The 21,843-nt window shown below is 37.9% G+C and overlaps 1 non-coding gene across 1 annotated transcript; it reads right to left on the bottom strand.

The window, feature by feature from the left end:
* Window positions 1-326: 326 nt before the first annotated feature.
* LOC141424449 (U6 spliceosomal RNA) lies at window positions 327-433 on the bottom strand. Its single transcript, XR_012449375.1, has one exon. It is a non-coding gene; the product is annotated as a U6 spliceosomal RNA (small nuclear RNA).
* Between the last annotated feature and the right edge of the window lie 21,410 nt (window positions 434-21,843).

Below are 21,843 nucleotides of genomic sequence, written 5' to 3'. Positions count from 1 at the left end.
TGGCCTGCTTAATAAACTTGCTTCCCCAAAGCTTTGGTGGCCAGTCTCTCTGTCTGAGCCTTCCTACAACACTATGAGTTCAGGCACTGATTTCACCTACAGAAGTGAGCTGGATTGAGGGAAAAGAAGTTCTAAGAAAGGAAAACCAAAAACAATTCACAGGAAAAGAAATTCAGATGAGAGGGGTTTTTGTTTTATTTATTTTTGGCTAAAATGAGAGTTTGTGGGAGAAAAGGTGCTAAGGCCTGGAGCTCAACAGTGAAGCATTGTGAATGCCAGGCTAATAGCTTTTGGAAATTTATCTCTTTCTTTTTTTTGCTTTGTCTTGTTTTATGGAATGCTTCATGAGTTTGCATGCTATACTTGCACAGGGCCCATGCTAATCCTCTCTGTATCATTCTCATTATAATATATGTGTTGCTGCATGGAGCACTAGGAATTTATCTTGTTGATAGGAGGTTTCAGCAAGGATAAGAATAAATAGCAGAAGTCTAGGAAGACAGGACTGATAGCAATATGTAGGTTGAATTAGAAGAGGAAAATCAGAGATGCTGTTACAGAGCGTCACAGTATTGTTAGGGTAAACAAAAAGAAGCCATCAGACTCCCCTCTCTTACAGACAGCTTAATGGAAACACCCCACCACCCACTGGAAGGACAACACCTAGCCTCAAGGAAATGACAAACTGCCACCTCTCACTGGGAGTCCAGAGCTGTCACTTCACCAGAGTGTCCTGAGCTGAGCAACTTATCTATCTAATTATCATTAATCTCTTCTAGCTTCCCTAGATGATGGTTGACTCCCCTCTGGAAGAATTTTCCCACCCAGTGGGGTTTCCTCTCCAGACCACTCCTATATCTACTCCAAGTCTATAAGCAGCTGGGGGCTCCAGCTCTCTTGCTGGGGACCCCCTCCACAGGGCTCCTTCCTAAACAATAAACCCTGTGATGACATTTTCATTGTCTTTCCACCTCTTCCATGCCTCTTTCATTCTAACAAATATTATATTTAAAATGTATAATTTTTAAAAACATGGCTGTCATACAACTATAGAATAAACATGTTTCAATGATTATGATTTAACTGAAGATGGCAAGTTATCTCAAAGAAGATTATAGGAACAGGGGATACAAAATAGTCCATCTACCAAGGCTTACAGAAAGACACTTGCTAGGTGTGACAAAACTTAGGAGTTATTTTTTTCTTTGTTCCTTTTTTTGGAGTTATTTTTCTTCTATGGGTAAGAAATTGTATGCATCTCTCTGGAAAAATTTCCAACTTGATGTGTAACTTCACAAAATCTAGGCCCTAATTAATAGTAAATACTGTTATACAAAGGTATATTCCCTACAACCTGAAATAATCCTTGGAGGGGCTTGTTAGGTCCTGTGATAATTTTTTGTCTTGTTTCTGAGTTTGGATAATTTTTCTTAACAGTTCCCCTTATAATCATAAAAAATTCTGAAGTTAGTCTTGGTTACATACTATTTCTAGAGCTAGAATCATAGTATTTTGACCTGGTTAATTTATGAGTTAAGAACCAGATGTATTCCTGCATGGCATATTTGTCATACTGGATAAAATGAGATTAATTTTCTAACGTTATACTAGAGTACAGCTTTGATAAAACGATTGACTTGTTTAATTGTATCTTGATATGTTGTAGTGTTAATGGCACTGGTGCAGTCTGTGATCAGAAGACTTTCAAATTCTTTGTATCCAGCAGGGAAGAATCCATCAAAGGATACATGGGTGTAAATAGAGTTTATTCAGAGTTAGGAAAGGAAAATACAAAGGGGAGCATGGTGGGGCTGAGGTGGAAGCTGAGAGAGCATGTTTCTACTCTTCAGGTGCTTTTAAAACCTATCATGACCTCTGTGAAGGGGAGAACCAGGTGACTCTCATCCAGTAATCAATGAGTGCGGACGGACATGGGTGGTTCCTGGCCAGGTGAGGGTGGTTCCTGAGCCAAAGCATGGTTAATCTAAGATTTGGTATTTTTCTGTGAGTCCAAACTTTCCCTAATTTTAACCTATCTCACTAGGACAAGTTTCATTCCCGCCCCCCCCAAAGACAGGGTTTCATGATGTAGCTCAAGCTGGCCTCCAGCTCTCCTTCCTCCTTCCTCTAGCTCCCAAGTGCTAGGGAATGCCCCACCATTCCTGGACAGATTTTTACTGAATGTATGCAAATTATATTGATAGGAAAAATAGAGAAGCTCAGCAAAAGTATTTATTTGTAAAGGATGAGGACTCAGGAGGCACAGGTATGGAATGCTTCATTTCAGTTTGCAAATGCATAGTTTTATTACATGCAGAATTGCGTATAAAATTTGAAGGAAACAGGAGGGTTTTTCTTTCCTACCAGAAAGTAGAGCACTAAGAGTAATACAACAATGTTTTAAAAATGACCACTAAGATTTTCACATTCAGTTCTACATAAATCTTTTTCCACAGGATCTTGGGTTGGGAGGTTGCCACAAGGTCATTTGCTTTTGATCTAAAAATAATCTGGAAATTACAGTTTAGTTCCCTGGTGTAGTGAGATATGGGTAAGCAATGCTGTCAGAGAAGCCCATGGTGTTGCTTTGATCCGATTCTTCCTTTTCTCCTCTTCCTCCATTTTGAAAGAGAAATGTTTACACTGCTTTGTTTATTGTATGTTGGAAGTATGTAACTTGTTTTTTATTTTCACAAGGGTTCACAGCTCTAAAAGTTGATGTAAATCTAAGAGAAGGCTTTGAACTTGAACTTTCAAGTAAGACTTTGGGGACTCCTTGAGATGGACCGAATATATTTTGCATTATAAAATAGGCCTGAGCCTTTGGAGATCAAGAGTAGTTATGGGTTAAGGAGATGTGTTCGGTTGTCAGGTTGACAAGGGATAGAGTTATGATTATAAATCTTGATTGCCAACTTGACTGGACTGAGAAACACCTAGCAGATTAGCAAAGCACCCTATGTGTGTGTGTCTGTGGGGGTGTTTACAGAGACAATTAGATTATGAGGGCTCTGAATGGTTTACTCCATTGATGGATTCAAATGAATAGTTTAATGCATTGATGGATTCAAAATTTGAATAGACTATTAGGAGCCTGGAGGAAACAGGTCATGGGGGGAGGGGTGCTTGGTGGCTATACCTTGTCCTGGCCCCTCTTGTTATGGCTCAACCCTGCTTCCTGTCCACTATGATGTGAGCTGCTACTCCATGCTCCCCCTCATCCCCACAAAGAATCTTTGATTTTTGTGAGCAAAACAAATACTTCTTCCTTTCAAGTTGTTTATGTCAGGCATTCTGTTTCAGCAACAAGAAAGGTGATTAAAATGTACTACTAATAAAGAGTGGCTTAAACAATTACAATTGAATAAGAGGCTCTTGGTTTTCTGACATAAATAAAATTATAAATGTGAAATATTTGAATGGATAGGAGACAGGAAACTCTACAGGAAAATGATATAGTCTCACACACTGGAAAAAGGTGAACAGCAAAATGTTTTGTGGATTATTTTGTTGCTATGGTTTTTGGGACTGGGGTTTTAACTCAGGGTGTCCTACTTGCAAAGCTGGTGCTCTACCACTTGAGCCACACCAGCAGTCTGTTTTACTCTGGTTATTTTTTGGAGATGGGGTCTCTTGAATTATTTGCCTGGGCTGGCAAATAAACTAAGATCTTCTGATTTCACCCACCCAAGTAGCTAGGATTACAGGTGTGTGCCACCAGCGCCCAGTCTTTTGTGGACATTTGATACCAATTATGATCTAATGTATCAAGTCCAAAGACACTATTACTTCTAATAGTCAGAATAGGGACCATTATATATTAGTTGGGACTCTAATATAAATATTTTGTCCAGTTGTCCGATTCTGACCTCAACCTGAGATTTCACATAGTTCTTGCTTGAAAATGTGTTGACTGACTACTTGGATGGTATGACCTACATTATGGTTGTTAATCATTCTTGGCCTGGTTCTTGCTCAACAGACCTGTGAACAAAGCAGCAAGGTGGCCATGAAGAAAGTTGTGATTTTTACTTCACCAAGGCTGACTTGTACACATTGCTTTGGGTTTAATTGGTAAGGCACTGTGACCATCGAACGGAAAGCCCATCCATATTTTAAAAGAAATGCATCTATCTGATTATAGGACAACTTCATTGGGCTCCTTCTGCCACATAGAGGACAACATTTGTCCTCAATTCAATTCCCTCTGGTTTTGTATTCATCTCCATGGGTATACAGCCATCATCTATAAACTTAATGGATGCATTATATACCATTCTGACATTCCAATGACATTGTCTCAGACCATTTTTCATAGCAAAAGAAATGAGCCAAAAGCCCATAGTATTCATCATCATCACATTCTCTTGTGCCTACAAGTCAGCCATGTGAGAAAGTAGAACATTTTATTGAAAGTTCAACCAGGGTATCAAATTGGGAACTTTTTGCAAAGTTATAGTCCTGTCTTGCAGAATGTGATATATGTTCTGAACCATTGACCATTGATGACATTTTCTCTTTCATAGTAAGCAGTAAGATTCTAGGAAACTAACTGGCTGCTTGGGAGTGACACTGCTTGTGACCACACATAATAACCTGCTTTTAGAATTTGATCTAAACTCCCAGTTCTTAAGGGAAATGGAATGTTATAACAATCAAAATAAATTTGAAATAGAAACAGTTGCTTGGCTGTTTCAGGCTTCTTGTACCATCAAAACAAAAGAAAGTGAAGGTTGTAAAGATTTTACATGTGTTATGGATCTTGATTGTATAGGAAAAATGAGCAGTATAGCAAGAATTCTAAGAATATCCTAAGAAAATCTTCTTTTACTATTGTCCAGTGGTGTCAGAGTACTGAAAATATGCAGGAAGTACCACAAATAATTCATCAACTACAGAATTGAAGATTTAAGTCAGTCCACTAGGAATGGAGTGAGTAGGAGGGAGGCAAACAAAGAGAGTAAAATCATGGACTGGAGGTATGGCTGAACCAGTAGAGCACCTGCTTTCAAGTACAAAACTCTGAGTTCAAACTCTAGTGCCACCAAAACCAAAACAAAACAAAAGATAAAGAGTAAAATCATAAAAGCTCAAGAGCCACCAGAAGGCAAGAAGCACAATCTAGACAAAGGGAAAGATAAATCATAAATAATAAATACCATCTACTAGTTATATATGAGAACTTTAGCCATAGTGTCTACTTTAAAATTATTATTATTGCTAACTTGGTTTCTTAACTAATTGCAATAGAAATTGCTAATTGTCTCCTACCATCACTTTGTCCCTTTCTTCCTTTGTAACGGAACACCCGGTTTTTAATCTAGGCTCATGACCACCCTAAATAAAGACTGCTTTTCCATATCTCTCTTTAAGTTAGGTATGGCCATGTGACTTAGTTCTGACTAGTTCAATATAAGCAGAAGTCTCATTTCTAAATTCTTTGAGGAGAAAGGGAAATGGAGCAACATACCATTTGCATTTCATCCTTTCCTTCACTGACTGAAACTGAAGCATCATAATATTCATTTGTTTTATTTGAGAATATTCAATTCTTTCATACAAATGAGATATTTTCAAAGAAGAAATAAGCTTTTATATCAGTTAAGCAAGTAGCTTATAAAATACAGGTGAAACTCATAATAAGCTAAATGTAGATAACATGTAAGCAAGTAGCTTGTGAAACATAGGCAGAATTCATAAAAATGCATTAAATTCAGATTGTAAATTAGTAACTTGTAAGACAGGTCAAAGTTCAACAATAACCAGAGCATCTGATAGGACAACTCTTCATTTTGTGACAACTACCTGAGATAAAAACTTGTAAGGAGGAAAGATTCATTTTGGCACATGGTTGCTTGGTCCTATTGCTTTTGGTCTGTGCTGGCACAGTACATCATGGAGATAACATGTGACATAAGACCGGCTCACCTCATGGCAGCCAGGAAGCAAAGAAAGAAGGAAACAGGAAATGGCCAGAGACTGGTATCCACTTCAAATTGTACACCATTAGTGAACTAACTTCCTTATACTAGGTTCCACCTCCTAAAGGTTCTACCACCCCACAGTAGCACCATAGGCTGTCAACGAACCTTTAACACATGGCTCTGTGGGGTACATTCCAGATGTAAACTATATCAGACAAACAAGAATTCTATTTATTTGTGGAAAGGAATGGAAAGATCAAGTCACAAGATATAGGTTCACCTTTTAGGCTGGCAGCTATGCTAGTCCTAAATAAACTATTGTGCTCTGCAGAATTATAAAATGCCCCCTCCCCACCCCCCCCCCCCCGCCTCCCCAATTTCTGGCCTCTGGTTTACAAACATCCTCTCCCAGTTGTTTAATTAAGCATTAATTCAAATGTTGTTAAGGGTTTTCTTTTTCAGACATATGTAAGGTCTCAAATTAGCTGGACTTAAGATAGGGAAATTTTTTTCAGGTAAGCTTGACCTAACCACAAGCACCCTTTGTATAAACCAATACATAAATAATTATGTATTTATTTATTTTGGTGGGACTGAGGTTTGAATTCGGAGCTTTGAGCTTGAAAGCAGGCACTCTACCACTTGAGCCACACCTCCAGTTTATTTTGCTCTGATTATTTTTGGAGATGGGGGGGTCTCACCAACTATTTGCTCAGGCTGGCCTCGAACTATGACCCTCTTCGTCTCAGCATCCAAATTAGCTAGGAATACAAACATGAGCCACCAGTGCCTGGCCTCACAAGAGTTGTTTAAATCCAAGTCTAGAGTTCAGAGATAGAATGTCAGAGATTCAAAGAATGAGAGGAGTTTCTGCCTTGAAGACAGAGGGGGCCATACAGCAAGAAGTACATGCAACCTCTAGAAACTGAGAATTGGTCCAGAGAGCCACTAGGGAAATGGGACCTCAGTCCTCAGTCTTGCAGCTTCAAGGAACTAAATTCTCTCAAGAAGAATAAACTTAGAAGTAGATTTTTCCAATGAGGCCAACACAAGAAATCAGCTGAGCGGAACCTTGCTTTCAGCCTTGTGAGTAGAGAACCCAGTCAGCCAATGCCAGAAGTATAAGCTAGTAAATGAGTATTGCTTTAAGCTGCGAAGAATATGGCAATTTGTTATATAGCAATAAGAAACCAAGAGGCTACTAATTTGTGACACTCACTGAGCTTCCATTCTGGCCTTGCATGTGCCATGTCTAAAAACATGGAGAGCACCCGTTAATTAGCTCCTACAGTTGTAGCCAGGCATACTTGCCCTTGCCTGTTGGTGATAGAGCAAACTAGCATATTGATTCCAGATAATTCCTGTCTGCCAAACTCCCTTGCCCAAGTGCCAGCTGTGCTCTTCATTATCATACCATAATCACACCATGAAAGAGAAAGACTGTTAGGGCAGAAAGATAGGACATAAAAACAGTTGGGTGCTGGTTTAACCCTAGCTACTCAGGAGGCAGCAATCAGGAAGATCGTGGTTCCAGGTCAGCCCAGGCAAATGTTTGCGAGATACTATATATCAAAAAATATCCAACATAGAAAATGGCTAGTGGAATGGCTCAAGTGATAGAGCACCTGACTAACAAGTATTAGGCCCTGAGTTCAAATTCCATACCAAAAAGGACTGTGGTACTGGAAGTATTGTTAACATTGTTAACACAGGATTCAGGTGTCCTTGTCTTTCTAAGCTCTTCACCTATAATCCTTTTTTTTCCTTATTTCTCACTCTGTGTTTTAAATTGATTTAATAAACCACATAATTTGAGCAGAATAGAGTAGGAAGCTCTGGATTAGTCCTTGCTTCCTCACTAATACTGTACTTTGATTAATGAAATAACAGAAAAACATGCATTCTTGGAAAACTTCTCATTTTGCAAGATTGTGCACTAAAATTACTCACTCAAGGGTTATGCAATATTTTAATAAGAGCAGTAGAAAAAATGCTAATAACAATACCACAGTAAAAAAGATAGGTTAAATTCCTAATAAATGCTATGGAAAATAGAGTCAAACAAAAACAGGAGAAAGTAGGATGAAGGAAGGAGAAGATAATATGAAGGTAGAAGCTAAAAGGAAGGGCTTAAATTGTGAAGACAAGGGCAGAACTAGATTCTTTTCAGAATTTCCAAGGGGGAGAAGCTATTGCGGACTTTGACAAAACATAGTGATACCTGAGACTTTGACTCATTTTATTGTCTTCGTGTATTTGCACAAAGCTAAGGAGAACATCACACTAAGCACTTTCAAGATAGTCTGTGTTCAACACAGCTAAGTAGAAGAATTTGTCACGGTTGCACGTCTTGCACTCTATCCTTCCCCCGTGCTGAGCTACATTCCTCTACGTGTACCCTGTTACCTAGTGGCCCCAACACAGTTGGGGTGGGGGAGCCTCTACTCATCAAAATCGACAACCTGTTGAAACCAATGCCTCCCCCAACTCTGCACATGAGTACTGAAGCAAAATGTATATAGAAAATAGTTTAAGTAAAAGTTAAACCAACACTTACTGAAAAATACTTTTTTTTTTCCTTTTTTGAGGGATCCTCCTGCCTCTGCATACTGTGTGCAGGGATTAGAGGTATGAACTACCACACCAGGCATGAGAAACCATTTTTTAAAACTCTCTTGCATTCAGCCCACAGACTTCCATTCCATTCCTTACAAACTTAATATTTAAGCGTAGTTACTGTTTTACGAACCTTTTTAGACATCTTTCTCCTTTTATTCTCAAAGTCTTTTTCCTTATGTAATGTAGTACTTTACTTCCTTCTAAGTATGCCTAATAATAGACATATTCATCTATTTTATGCACAATGATGTATGTTTGATCAGGCACAGGTTAAGAAATAAAATGAAAACCCACAAACATAAAACTTTATATCTGATACAGCTTAGCTTTGATAAAAATATCATACTAATCTCTTTATTTTAAGCTCAGATCTTGGAGGTACTCCTGGTATTAATTGTTTCATGCCAGCTAACAACTTTTCCTTATCTCTTTACTTTCTGTCTAGAAAAATGTTATAAGACATACTGACTGAAGGCTCTTTTGCCAATACATTAATTCTTCAGTTAATTACAGTTGCCCCTCAGTAACCTGACAGATTACTTCTAGGACCTTTTGTGAACACCAAAACTCATAGATGGGCCGGGAATGGTGGTATAGGTCTATAATCCCAGCATTTGGGAGGCAGAGGCAGAGTGATCACCAGTGATCACCAGCCTAGGATACACAGTGAGACTGTGTTTCAAAACCAAAATCAAACCCAAAAATTGATAATCAAATCTTTTATATAAAATTATAAAGTATTTGCATATAACCTACATACATCGCCTCATATACTTTTAAAATTTTTTTGGTGTGGCTGAGGTTTGAACTCAGGGCTTCATACTCTCAAACCAGGCATCTCCCTCTTGAGCCACACCTCCAGCCCATTTTGCTCTGGTTATTTTGGAGATGAGGTCTTGAGAACTATTTGTCCAAGCTGGTCTCAAACTGTTGTCTCAGCCTCCCAAGGAGATAGGATTAAAGGTGTGAGCCAGTGGCACCCAGGTTCTTCCTTCCTTTCTTTCCAGTTTGGGGATTGAACTAGATGCTAGGCAAGGGCTCTACTTCAGCTCTTCCTCTTCCTCCTTTAGCCAGTCTATTCACAAGCATTGTTACAAAAAAATAGCAGTTTGGAATGCCTGCTCTCCATTCCCTCTCCCAGCCTTTCACTTAAACTGCTATTGCTTACAGCAGCAGTTCTCAAAGTGTGGTGAGAGGACAGGTAGACTTCTCATGAGGTCAGAACTATTTCCTAATAAAACCAAGATTTTAATCGAGGGCCAGTGACTCACACCTGTAATCCTTGCTACTTGGGAGGTTGAGAGTGGAAGGATCATGATTTGAGGCTATTAGGTAGCAATTAGCCATGAGTGATGGATGAGGCAGGATAGAAAGATGAGGAGACAGGGAAATTATATTATTTTAATAAATATTAAAAGGGTCAGACTCAGACACTAAAACTAAAAAGTAAAAAATGAAAACATGGGAGCAACTAGTCAACCCCTCCCAAGAACAAGGCTATCTGCATTCCAGGGTTATCTGCATTTTCCTTTCAATCTTTGAAATATTAACAAGCTCCAAGGCTCCTTGGATGGGTGGAGGGCCAAAAACATTAAAAGACTTGTCCAGCAAATGGAAGTTCTAAAGCACACCTTGTGTCCCTGTGATTTGAGTAGACCTGCATGATACCTCCCTGTTTTAACACCCATCTTAGCCACCCTGATCCATTATCTTTGACCACATCTTGTATTTCCCCAGCTCTCCAAAAGTGTAAGACTAAGAGATGGGGGCAACCATTTTGAGTCTCTACTCTCATTTCCTGCATGGGGAGCAGGGAATGTTTTCTTCTGTTTTCCCCCATTTCTCCTCACTTTTATCCTGTTATGTTCAATTCCTGTCCTAGTAAACTTTACAATTCCTTTTACTACACTTGCTTGAATTTATCTCTTGTAGAATGCAAGAACACATAATTACCAGAAGTAAACTTTCCAGTAAAAGGCCACCCCAGACAAATAGTTCACAAGACCCTATATCTAAAATACCCAGAGCAAAATGGATTGAAGGCATGGCTCAGCACCACCAATTTTTTTAAATAAATAAAGAAAGAAAGAAGAGTAAAAACAAATAAAACTAAGATTTTATTCTGTTCATTCATGAATAGACACAAAAATTCTCTAGTGGGTACAGGCTATGTTACATGGTAAGACCAAATGTAGAAGCAGATGTAAGAATCCAACTGTTCTTTACTATTCCAGATATTCAAGAGATTTGCAAAAATGTAAAACAATGTCATTTATTTCATTAATTTTTTTGTTTTGGAAAATATAGTTGTTTTTGTACTATTTGGTCATGAGATATCCATTTTATGTAATGCTAGATTTGATTTGGTGATTTTTGCATCTATATTCTATAATTTACTTTTTTTTTTTTTTGCAATGTCTTTAGCAGGTTTTGTCATTAAAGGTTTTTCTGGTCTTTTTGTTAACAGCCCTGGGGCAGTCTTTGATCAGAAGACTTCCAAATTCTTTGTGTCCCACCAGGAAGAATCCATGGCAGGACATGTGAACGTAAATGGAGTTTATTAAAAGTTAGGGAAGGAAAATACAAAAGGGAGCATGGTGAGTGCAAGTGGAATCTGCAGGCAGAGAGTGTGCTCCTCTTCTCCAGGTGCCTTTAATACTTAAGCTAGGCTATGGGAAGGGAAGAACCAGGTGATTGCTATTAATAATGAATGAATGGGGAGTGCATGGGCTGGATGAGGGTGGTCCTTGAGTCAGTCTGGGCAACATACAAACACATACAATATTAAGTCATATATTTTTTTACAAGTCCCAAACTTTCCCTAATTCTAGCTTACTCATCTTGATTTGGAAAGTATTTCATCTTCCTGTTTTCTGAAAGAAGTTGTGTAACATTAATGTTATTTTTTCCTTAACTGTGTAATATAATTCATCAGTGATCCTTTCTTGGTTTGGAGGGACCCATTCAGATTTTCCTTATTTTTTTTTTTTCTGTGTTGGGGTTTGAACTCAGGGCTTCAAGCTTGCTAAGCAGATGCTCCACCACTTCACCACCTCAGCCATGTATGTACCCTCAGCTCTTTTTGCTTTAGTTACTTTTTCAGGTAGAGTCTCAACTTTTTGCCCTGGCCAGCCTCAGACCAGATCCTCTCACTTAATGCTTCCCACATAGCTGAGATTATGTAACATAACTCATTGAAATGTAGTCTTCCTAACTTTTTTCCCAGACTGACCTCAAATCATGATCCTCTCAATCTCTGACATCCAAGGAACTGGGATCAGAAGCCTGTCCAACCATGCCCAGCTGAAATAATTCTTTCTTATTGTATTGGTAAGATTCATGTGTGTAAGTTTGTTAGCCTAATCCATTCATCCTCAAGTTTCCCCTTCAATCTTTCAGCTAATGCCATAGTGTTCAGTCTGTAGTCAGTGATCCTCGAGGGAGGGAAGGGAAGGCTCTGAAATTCTTCCCAAGAGTCTGTGAGGCCAAAATTATTTTCAAATAAATTAGCACACATGATTTGCCTTTTTTTTTTCTTTACTCTTCCAGCAGTTTTCAGAGGCTACATGAAATAATGGTGTTTCAAAATTTTCTCAACTTCAATTTCTAGAATGGTTAAAATTGAGAGAGATATTCTACATGAAAAACAAACAAATAAAAAACAAACCCTCTTTGTGATCCCTAGTGATTTTTAGGTGTAAAACATTCTTGAGAGCAAAATATCAGAGAACTGCTGAGCTTATGGATTTAGCAACCATCAGTGATTAGTCTCTTAATTGATCATTTCATTAAGGATTGTAAAATAACAATACAGTAATGTTAACATTAAAATGTGAATCTGAGGCAGGGGTTGCTATATAGTGGTAGAACACTTGCTTAGCATATGCAAGGCCCTGGGTTCCATCCCTAGCACCCCCAAAATAAAAAACATGAACCTAATATCATTTCTTTGCTTAAATAGTTTTTTTGTATTGTTCTTAGGTTAGCCAGTGTCTGAGAGACCAATATGCTATCTTACTGTAGATCAGTGATCTTCTGTGGATGCTTTCACTCTGGGGGTATTTTTTACTTCAGGACACAGCTCAAAAGTTTGATATGCCAGGATTTACCCAGGAACTTACTGCTGGGAACAGAGCAACAGAGTTGTGACAGTTTTTTGCTGGGGAAATATAACTGGAGGCTTGAGGAGCTAAGATGTTCCTAAGAGAAGAATATAGAACAGAGATTGATAAGCAAAAAGATTTTCATTAAAGACTTTTTTTTGGACATGTGTTCTCTCTCTGTGTAATCTAGACTGGCCTCAAACTTGGGTTTGTTTAGAATGTTGGGATTACAGGGTTGTACCACTATGTCTGGCATGCTAAATTCTTAAACTGTGCAGGCAGGAAGCTAACAAAGTAGAGTGTTTCTGCATGAGGCCCTGAGTTCAATCCCCAGTACCACAAAAAAAAAAAAAAAAAAAAAAGTAGAGTGCTTCCAAAAATCAGGGTGGAGTATTTTTCAGTCCATGTTGTTGAAGATATCATGATTGGAATTCAGGGTTTTCTAGGAAAGGGTCCAAGTTAACATACAAGACCTTTAGTTGGAAGCCCTGGAGAACTATGTATATCCTAAGTGCAGAAGAAAAACTAAGACCCAAAACCTTACCAAAATGACATCTGCCCTTGTCCTAGACTTCCCAGTGTACTGTTTTAATTTTAGTGATACTGTGCCAGACTGATTTCTACTTAGCTATACCACTAAATAACTGGATGGCCTTGGGAAATATATAAACAGAATAGTAGTCATTTCTCTTCTGTTGTTATGAAGATTAAATGAGAATTCTCTTAAAGTGTTTAGTGAAAGGTAAAACTGAAATTAACACTAACAAATAAAATTCAATTAACTCCTCATTTTCTTCTTCCTACTAGCTCATAAATATTGGTGGTTCCCAAGGTCTACCCTGACTTCTTCCTTTATTATGCCTTATGTCCTCAGGGGATAATCTTGTTTTCAAAGACCATCTGTGCTGAAAACAAACAAAAAAACTACCAAATTTGTACTTGTAATTGAGATAGCTTTTCATTTACTTTATCTTTCATGAAGGAAAGAAATTGAAACCAGAGATGAATATCCAGATATCCTTATTGTAGTTAATTTTATAGCTTAAATTTTTATTTATTTATTGTGCTGGAGATTGAGCCTAGGATCTTGTGCATAATAGGTAAGCACTCTACCAATGAGCTACACAGCTAACACTTTTTAATTTTTTTTTTTTTTTTTTGTGGTAATGAGGTTTCAACTCAGTGTCTCATACTTGCAAGGCAGGTATTCTACCATTGGAGCCACAACCTCAGCCTATCTCACACTTTTTAAAAACATTCAATTAGCTGGTATTGATACCAGTTTTTCTGTGTGGCTAGTGTTATTGTTGTTTTAGTTCCACAGGTCCTTTGTCTTGAGAACTTGAAGAATGTAATCCATGGACAAAGAAAGGTGAATATAGAGGTAGGAAGTTTACTGAGAAGAAAAGAAACAGAGCCCTTGCAGAGCCAGAGGGGTCCCAGTAGAGGATTGCCTGTGAATTGGTTGGGTCTAGGGATTTTAACTGTTCTACTCCTGGGTATTGGCCATTGTCTATGATAATTAGGTATGTGGAAAACAGAATTCGGGTTGACTGTGCCCTCCCTCAACATTCTGATCAGACTATGGTCTTAGCGGTCTTCATTTAGATTCTTCCTGCTTTCCCTTTTCCCTCTCTCCTGAATCCTAGGAAGGTTACTAGAGAAGATTACTAGGAAGATTACTCATGGGGATTGTGTCAACTTTTGCATATTGTTGGCAGCTCCAGTTACAATGGAGTTTTCCAGGGGCCCTTTTGTCCTAGCCATACTGCTTAATTTTGGCTAGCTAGGTAGTCTGTCTTTATAGTATATGAGCCAGCCTTTTATTATTATAATGAAATATCTGAGGTAGGCTAGTTTTATAAAGAGAAGAGTTTGATTTAGCTCACAGGCAGGATACTGGCATCAGCTCAGGTCTGGTAATGGCCTTTCTGCTGGCAAAGTACCAAGGCGGCAATTCAATCACATGGCAAGATTTTCTGTCCCTCCTCTTATAAAACTACCAGAATTCACCTGTGGAGGCTCTACCCAATGACCTTTTCCAAATCTAATCACTTTCCAGAGGCCCTCATCTCTAAACACAGTAGTCAGATTAAATTTCTACTGTCTTAATACCTTTAACACATGACTTTGGGGATTAAACTCCTGCAGGAATTGGGGATGGAAGTATGCCAAACCATTTCCAAACCATAGCAGCTGGGGATATCCAGAGAATTCCTTGTCATTTATAGTGAATATTTAAGGAGCAGTTTACTTTTAAGATAAATTATACACTTTTATTTTGCAAAAAGACCAGTTTTATATTTGCTGAAATTTTCCAAAAAAAAAAAAAGGTGGTTATCAGAATGTTCCTTGCTTATATGTTGAAAAACAAAACATTTATTTATTTATTTAGTGATATTAGAGTTTGAACTCAGAAAAAAAAATTAATCTTTCCTTTACAGTAAGATAAGAATTAAAAGATATATGAGTTCAGCAGTATTAAAAAAAAAAGTGTGCTGTGAAAAGAACATATTGAAAATGAATGGAAATACTTCTGCTTTGCCTTGGATGATTTTATTGCTAGAAACAATGGCTGTAATCTTTAACATGCTTTTCTTTTCTTATGATTTTAAAAAAACTTGCTGCTACTAGATACTGGTGGCTCATGCTTATAATCCTAACTACTCAGGAGGTAGAGATCTGGAGGATTATGGTTTGATGCCAGCCCAAGCAAAAAGTTTGTGAGGTCCTATCTCGAAAACACCTAATACAAAAAGGGCTGGTGAAATGGCTTAAGTGGTAGAGTGCCTGCTAGCAAGCATGAGGATTTGAATTCAAACCCTAAAAACTTGCTGCTCAAGGTGTGGCTTGCAAATCTAATTATTTAACCTATTTTTAAATCTTCTTTTAAATCTTACAATGGTGTAATACCTCTGTTATGTATGTAAAAATTTTTAATTAGTTTGCATTAACATCTGATTGATACTAGTGAAAGACAGAAATACATCAGCCAAATTTGGCAGCTTAGGTATTCTTAGGAAGTCAGTGGGGTGGGGAGGGTAGGTTTCCAATGACCTAGACTGGGGGCACTCCTCCCCAAAAGAGAAAAACAGGCAAAGAAGTTGATGGTGAAACAGGAAAAGGAACTTTAATTGCAGTGTGGCCACACCAGGAGGACAAGTCTAAGAGCTGTTTGTGGGGCTGATCATAGTGGCTTTAAGTGGCCTTATGCAGAGGGGAGGCAAGAGTTGAGGGGATTTGCATATCACACAGAATCTTCTTGGTGCCAAGGAAATTGCTGCAGTTCAGGGGGGATCTTTATTTGCTCCCCAGGATGTTTATCTGCCAGACCTGGAATCCTGGAATTTAAGATCGGTAGAGAAACGGACAGATCAAAAGGAAGGCAAGAATGGAGTCCAAAATGAAATCTGGATAATAATTGTATTTTCCTCAGTATTGAAAATAAGTATTATGAATTACTAAATATAGACAATATGCCACTTCTATTTGGATCAGCATTCTTAGGGTTGGTGAAGTGGCTCAAGTGTTAGTGTGCCTGCCTAGCAAGCATGAGGCCTGAAGTTCAAACCCCAGTACCACAAAAAAAAAAACAAAAAAAAATTAAGTGGATCAGCATTCTTTTTGTAAAGCTTCCTCTTCAGCTAGTAAAACCACAAACCAAATCATCTAAATTTCGAATTGCAATCTCACAATTCAGTAAAACCCAGCATACAGAATCACATTGTTTTCACACACATATATATAAATTTCAAAATGCTTTTGAACTAATAAACACAATTTTAGAAACTATTTGAAAATATTATGTCATGTTATTTAGGTCTTTAAGAATAGCCAGGCACTGGTGGCTCATGCCTATAATCCTAGCTACTTAGGAGGTAGAGATCAGGAGTATCAAAGTTTGACGCCAGCCAGAGCCAAAAATTCCTAAGACTGTATCTTGAAAATACCCAAAACAAACAGGCTGGTGTAGTGGCTCAAGTGGTAGAGCACCTGCCTAGTAAGTGTGAGGCTCTGCATTCTCCTTACTCTAGTCTCCACTTCTAATTGATATATTCATTCCTTTTACTCTGCACATATTTATCTTATACAGCTGTATCTGTCTGTTTTCTTGTGACTATAACAGAATACCTGACATAAACAACTTAAAGGAGGAAGGATTTGTTTTGTTCATGGTTTTAGAGCTTTTAGCCCATCATGGTGGGCAGGATGTGGTAGAGCAGACAAGAAGCAGAGGGAGTCATAATAAGAAGAGGCCAAGGACAAGATATAACCCCCAAGGACACGCCCCTAGTGACCTACTTCCTCATCCAGGCCCCACCTTTCACAGGTCCACCACCTCCTAATAGTCTATGCAAATGGATTAAACAATTTTTAGGTCAGAGCCCATATATCTAATCCTTTTCTGAAATGACCACATAGACAAATTCAGAGGTGTGCCCTAGCAATCTCTTAGGCATTTCTCAATTCAATCAAATTGACAATCAAATTTAACCATCTTTAGCCATCTTAAGTTGCACACAGACCCCAGTAACTTCATGGCATTCTTCCATGCTCATCACCCATAGGAACAACTTCACTGTGTAGGTATTTCTGGGTTTAAATCCAGAGTGACAAATAAGGTTCTCTTGGCTTGCTCATGTTTGTTCTAGATCTTACCTATCACAGAAAATTTAATCCAAGTGGGTTGCATTCCTACTTCTAGTCAAAATTATGAGTGGAGTGCTGGAATGTAGGTGTGGTCCCTATAAAGCAGTCTTTTCAGCAGGAGTGTAAATAAACTATTATTTTAATCTTTTGTATATAAGAAGCAGGTTTTAAACTCAAATTTGCTTAACCAAAAAGAAGAAATTTCTGGGTACAGTGGTTTATACCTATAATCCTAGCTACTGGGGAGGCAGAGATTAAGAGAATCATGGTTCAAGGCCAACCCAGGCAAAAAGTTTTCAAGACCCCCCCCATCTCAACCAATAAAAAGCTGAGCACTGTGACACATGCCTGACATCCAGCCTCAAAGGAGGCATAACTGGGAGGAACAAGATCCAGGATTGCCTTGGCATAAAGTTGAAACCCTATTTGAAAAATAAGTAAAGCAAAAAGAGGCATGGCTAAGGTAGAAAAGCACCTGCCAACTAAGAGTAAGGCCCTGAGTTCAAATCCCAGTACAAAAAAAAAAAAGAAAATGAAAATAAATTTCTTGGCTTAGTCATTCAAGCATCCATCAAACACTTAATGATTATCCCCTGTACTTCATACACTATTCTCACCTATTCAAAAATTCAGGGTCAGAAAAGACTTTGTTTGAATTCAGTTGTTCAGATAATGACCTTACATGCTCATCATTACCCATTTCCCTGCTTTTCTTGCTGTTTCTTTTCCCCAGCAAATAAAGACAGCCAGAAGCAACATTAATTATATAGTCTGTCAGTTTATTAATGCCAGTGGAGAGAAAACTATGTTTCTAGTGTATTCAGGAAAAGTTTCAGGGTTGAGGTAGATCAATATGACCATGGTTTGATAGGTATGGTTTGAAAAGAAAGGTAAGGTCTAAAGTGTTGAGATAAGATCTGTATGAATCACTTAAGCTAAGAATGAGGATGAGGCGTGCCCCAGAAAGAAATGGTGGTACTTATTGTGGTTGGACTATATTTAATTTGCTTAATATGGAGTTAGTTTTTCATACTTTCTCTCCTTATGTTGCTCTGTTCTAGTGTTGGCCAAAAGAGTATTATTTATAACTTGGCAGGCAGAAGTGAAATACTATTATTTTCTCAAAGTCGTCCTTGTCAGATGCAGTAACAAAGAGGTTGGCAAGCTCCAGATTGTTGTTCATGTTTGCTATATCTGTTGACCAACAATGACCTTGAGGCCACCAATAGACACTTGGTTGTGGACACACAGAAGTGATAACTGAACAGAGGTAGTAACATTCCCTTTGTAGTCCCACTTAAGCAGAATATGTATTTAAGCCAGATGTGGTGGCTCATGTCTATAATGTCAGCTACAGGGAAAGCAGAGATTGGGAGAATTGTGCTTCTAGGCCAGCCAGGGCAAAAAGTTAGTGAGACCCTATTTCAACCAACAAGTCAGTGTGGTAGTACACACCAATGGTCCCAGCTATGAAGAGGCATCAGTAGTATAATAACTGTTCAAGGATAGCCCCAGGTAAACCTTGAGTTCCTTTCTGAAAAATAAAGAAAGTCAAAAAAGGGTTGGAGGTGTGGCTCAAAGGGTAGAGTGTTTGCTTAGTATGTGTAAGGTCCTGAGTTCAAAGCCCTGAACTGCAATTAACCCTCTTTAATTGTTACTTTGTGTACTCTAACTACAGTGGTAGGAAGCTTGCATCCTATACTAATTCTCTTACTCCACAGGACTCATTGGGATTTCTAATTCTCTTACCAAACCCTACTTGATACCATAATGGTACAGGAAGTGAGCTAAAAGGAACAGAAAATGGGACTTTAGAATTGGTTCTCTGATCTGCCTAAATTTGGAAGATTATTGACACACTTGCCAGTAGTAAAATGACTCTCTGCTGCAAAAAGTGTCAAAATTGTTACTTAAATTATAACCTGTGAAAAATTAGATACCTACATGGAAAAGAAGGAAATTAGACCATTATCTGACAGCATATAAAAATCAACTAAAATGGATTAAAGACTTAAAATCTGAAACTGTAAAACTACTAGAAGAAAATACAAGGGAACTCTTCATGATACTGATCTTAACAGTAAATTTATAGATATGACACAAAAAGAACAGGCAACAAAAACAAAAATAAATAAGTTGGACTATATCTAACTAAAGAGCTTCTGCACAGCTAAGAACCAACAGAGTTAAGAGACAGGCTAACAAATGGGAGAAAATATTTGCAAATAATGCTGCTCACAAAAGGTTAATTTCCAAATTATATAAGGAAATGTATATGTATTGAACGATTCAGTAGCAAGAAGACAAACAAACTAAAAAAAAACAGGCAAAGGACCTTAACAGCCATTTCTCAGAAGAAAACATAAAAATGACCAACAGGTTGAAAAATTATCATCACTAATCATCAAAGAAATGAAAAAGAAAATCAAATACAGCTATCATTTCACACCTGTTATATAGCTATTAACAAAAAAGATAAAAGATTAAAAAGTATTGACCAGGATGTGGAAAAAAGGCAACCCTTGCACATGATTAGTGGGAATGCAAATTAATACATACATAATGGAAAATAATATAGTAGTTATGATTACAGGCACAAGACACTGGCACCCAGCTCTATTCTTTTTAAAGTATCATTTTGTCTTATTTCTATGGGTACAATATCGAAGTAACATAATTTATTCAAATTTACCCACTTTATTTCATACACCTATTTACATTTGACTATCATATTATCAATGACTGCACCTAAATCACTATTAAAAATAGTATAGCAAAAACTATATATAGTATAGCAAACATACTTGTAGTCCCAGCTACTTGGGAGGCTGAGGGGGGAAGATCACATGAACCCAGAAGTATGAGGCCAGGCTGGGTAATATACAAACAAATAATATTTTTTTAAAAAGAGCAAAATTAGCTCAAAATTCTATAGGTCATTAGATTTTAAAGGTCATTACAGTTCTTATATAGCTCTTCTCCCCACACCACATCTTTATATTTTCATAAACTTCATTCTACTGTATCACTTGAAATTATTAATATTCTTCTTCTTTCTCCTCCTCCTCCCCTCCCCCCTTAATCTTTTTCTGTGGTACTAGGGCTTGAATTCAGGCCCTACATCTTGAACCACTACACCAGGGCTTTTTTTTTTGTGATGGGTTCTTTTGAGATAGGATTTCATGGACTATTTGCCCAGGCTGGCTTTGAACCACGATCCTCCTGATCTCTGCCTCCTGAATAGCTAGGATTACAGGCATGAGCCACCAACGCCTGTTTTCAATAAAATTCTTAAGGCAGATTTATATCTTAAAAAAAAAAAGCTTTTTATGGGGGTGGGGGGTGGGTCAGTACGGAGTTTGAACTCAGGACCTCGTGCTTACTAAGCAAGCAAAGCAATCCTGAGCAAAAGGAACAATGGTAGGCTGGTGGTAGAGCGCTTTCCTAGCAAGTGTCAGGCAAAGTTCCAACCCCAGTGCTGCCAAAAAAAAAACAAAACAAAAAAACAAGGGCAATGTTGGAGGTATCAGAAAACCTTATTTCAAATTACACTACAGAGCCATAGTAACAAAAACAGCATGGTACTGGCACAAAAAAAGACATGTAGACCAATGGAATAGAAGACCCAGAAATAAACCCACTCAGCTACAGTCATTGATTCTCAACAAAGGTGCTAAGAACATACTCAGAGAAAAGACAGCCTGTTTAACAAGTGGTGCTGGGAAAACAGGATATTCACATATGAAAGACTGAAACCAGACCTCTATTGCTATCTCTCACCCTGCATAAAAAGCAATTCAAAATGACTTCTTTTTTCTTTTTTCTTGGAGCAAAGCAGGGAGTTTATTGAGATAGAACAGTGTAAAGTGGGAGAGTTTACTGAAAAGTGTTAAGTGGGAGAATAGAGCCCCAGAGTGGGATATAGAGGGTACCCCTGGATCAAGACCTTGATGTAAGAATTGTAACTTTGAAACTACTAGAGGAAAACATAGGACAAACACTGCTGAATTGGACTCCAATTGTTCAGGAAATGAGTGAGCATTGACAAATGGGATTTCATTAAATTAAAAAGCTTCTGCACAGCAAAGGAAATAAGTTACCAGAGTGAGGTAACAGCATACAGGATGTGAGAAAATCTTTGCCAGCTATTTATCTGACAAGGGATTAATATACAGGATATATAAAGAGCTCAAAAAAATTAAACAGAAAGAACAAACCATCCAATAAAAATAATCCAATGTATTTAATTAATAAATGGTCAAATGAACTGAACAGGCAGTTCTTAAAAGAAGACCGAATGGCCAATACATACATGAAGCAATGTTCAATAGCTTTAGCTATCAGGAGAAATACAAATTAAAACTAAATTCAGATATTATCTCACTCCAGTCAGAATGGCCATCACTGAGAAAGCAGAAAACAATAAATGTTGGCAAGGATGTAGGGAACAGGAACCCTTACACTGCACACTATTGGTGAGAATGTAAATTGGTGCAGCCACAGTGGAAAGTAGTATGGAGGGTCTTCAAATAGCTAAAAATAGAACT

This window comes from Castor canadensis, chromosome 6 (assembly GCF_047511655.1).
Source record: "Castor canadensis chromosome 6, mCasCan1.hap1v2, whole genome shotgun sequence".
In the NCBI taxonomy this organism is placed as follows: domain Eukaryota; kingdom Metazoa; phylum Chordata; class Mammalia; order Rodentia; family Castoridae; genus Castor; species Castor canadensis.
Note: the sequence above shows the minus strand (reverse complement) of the source record. Positions and strands in the feature narration are given on the sequence as shown.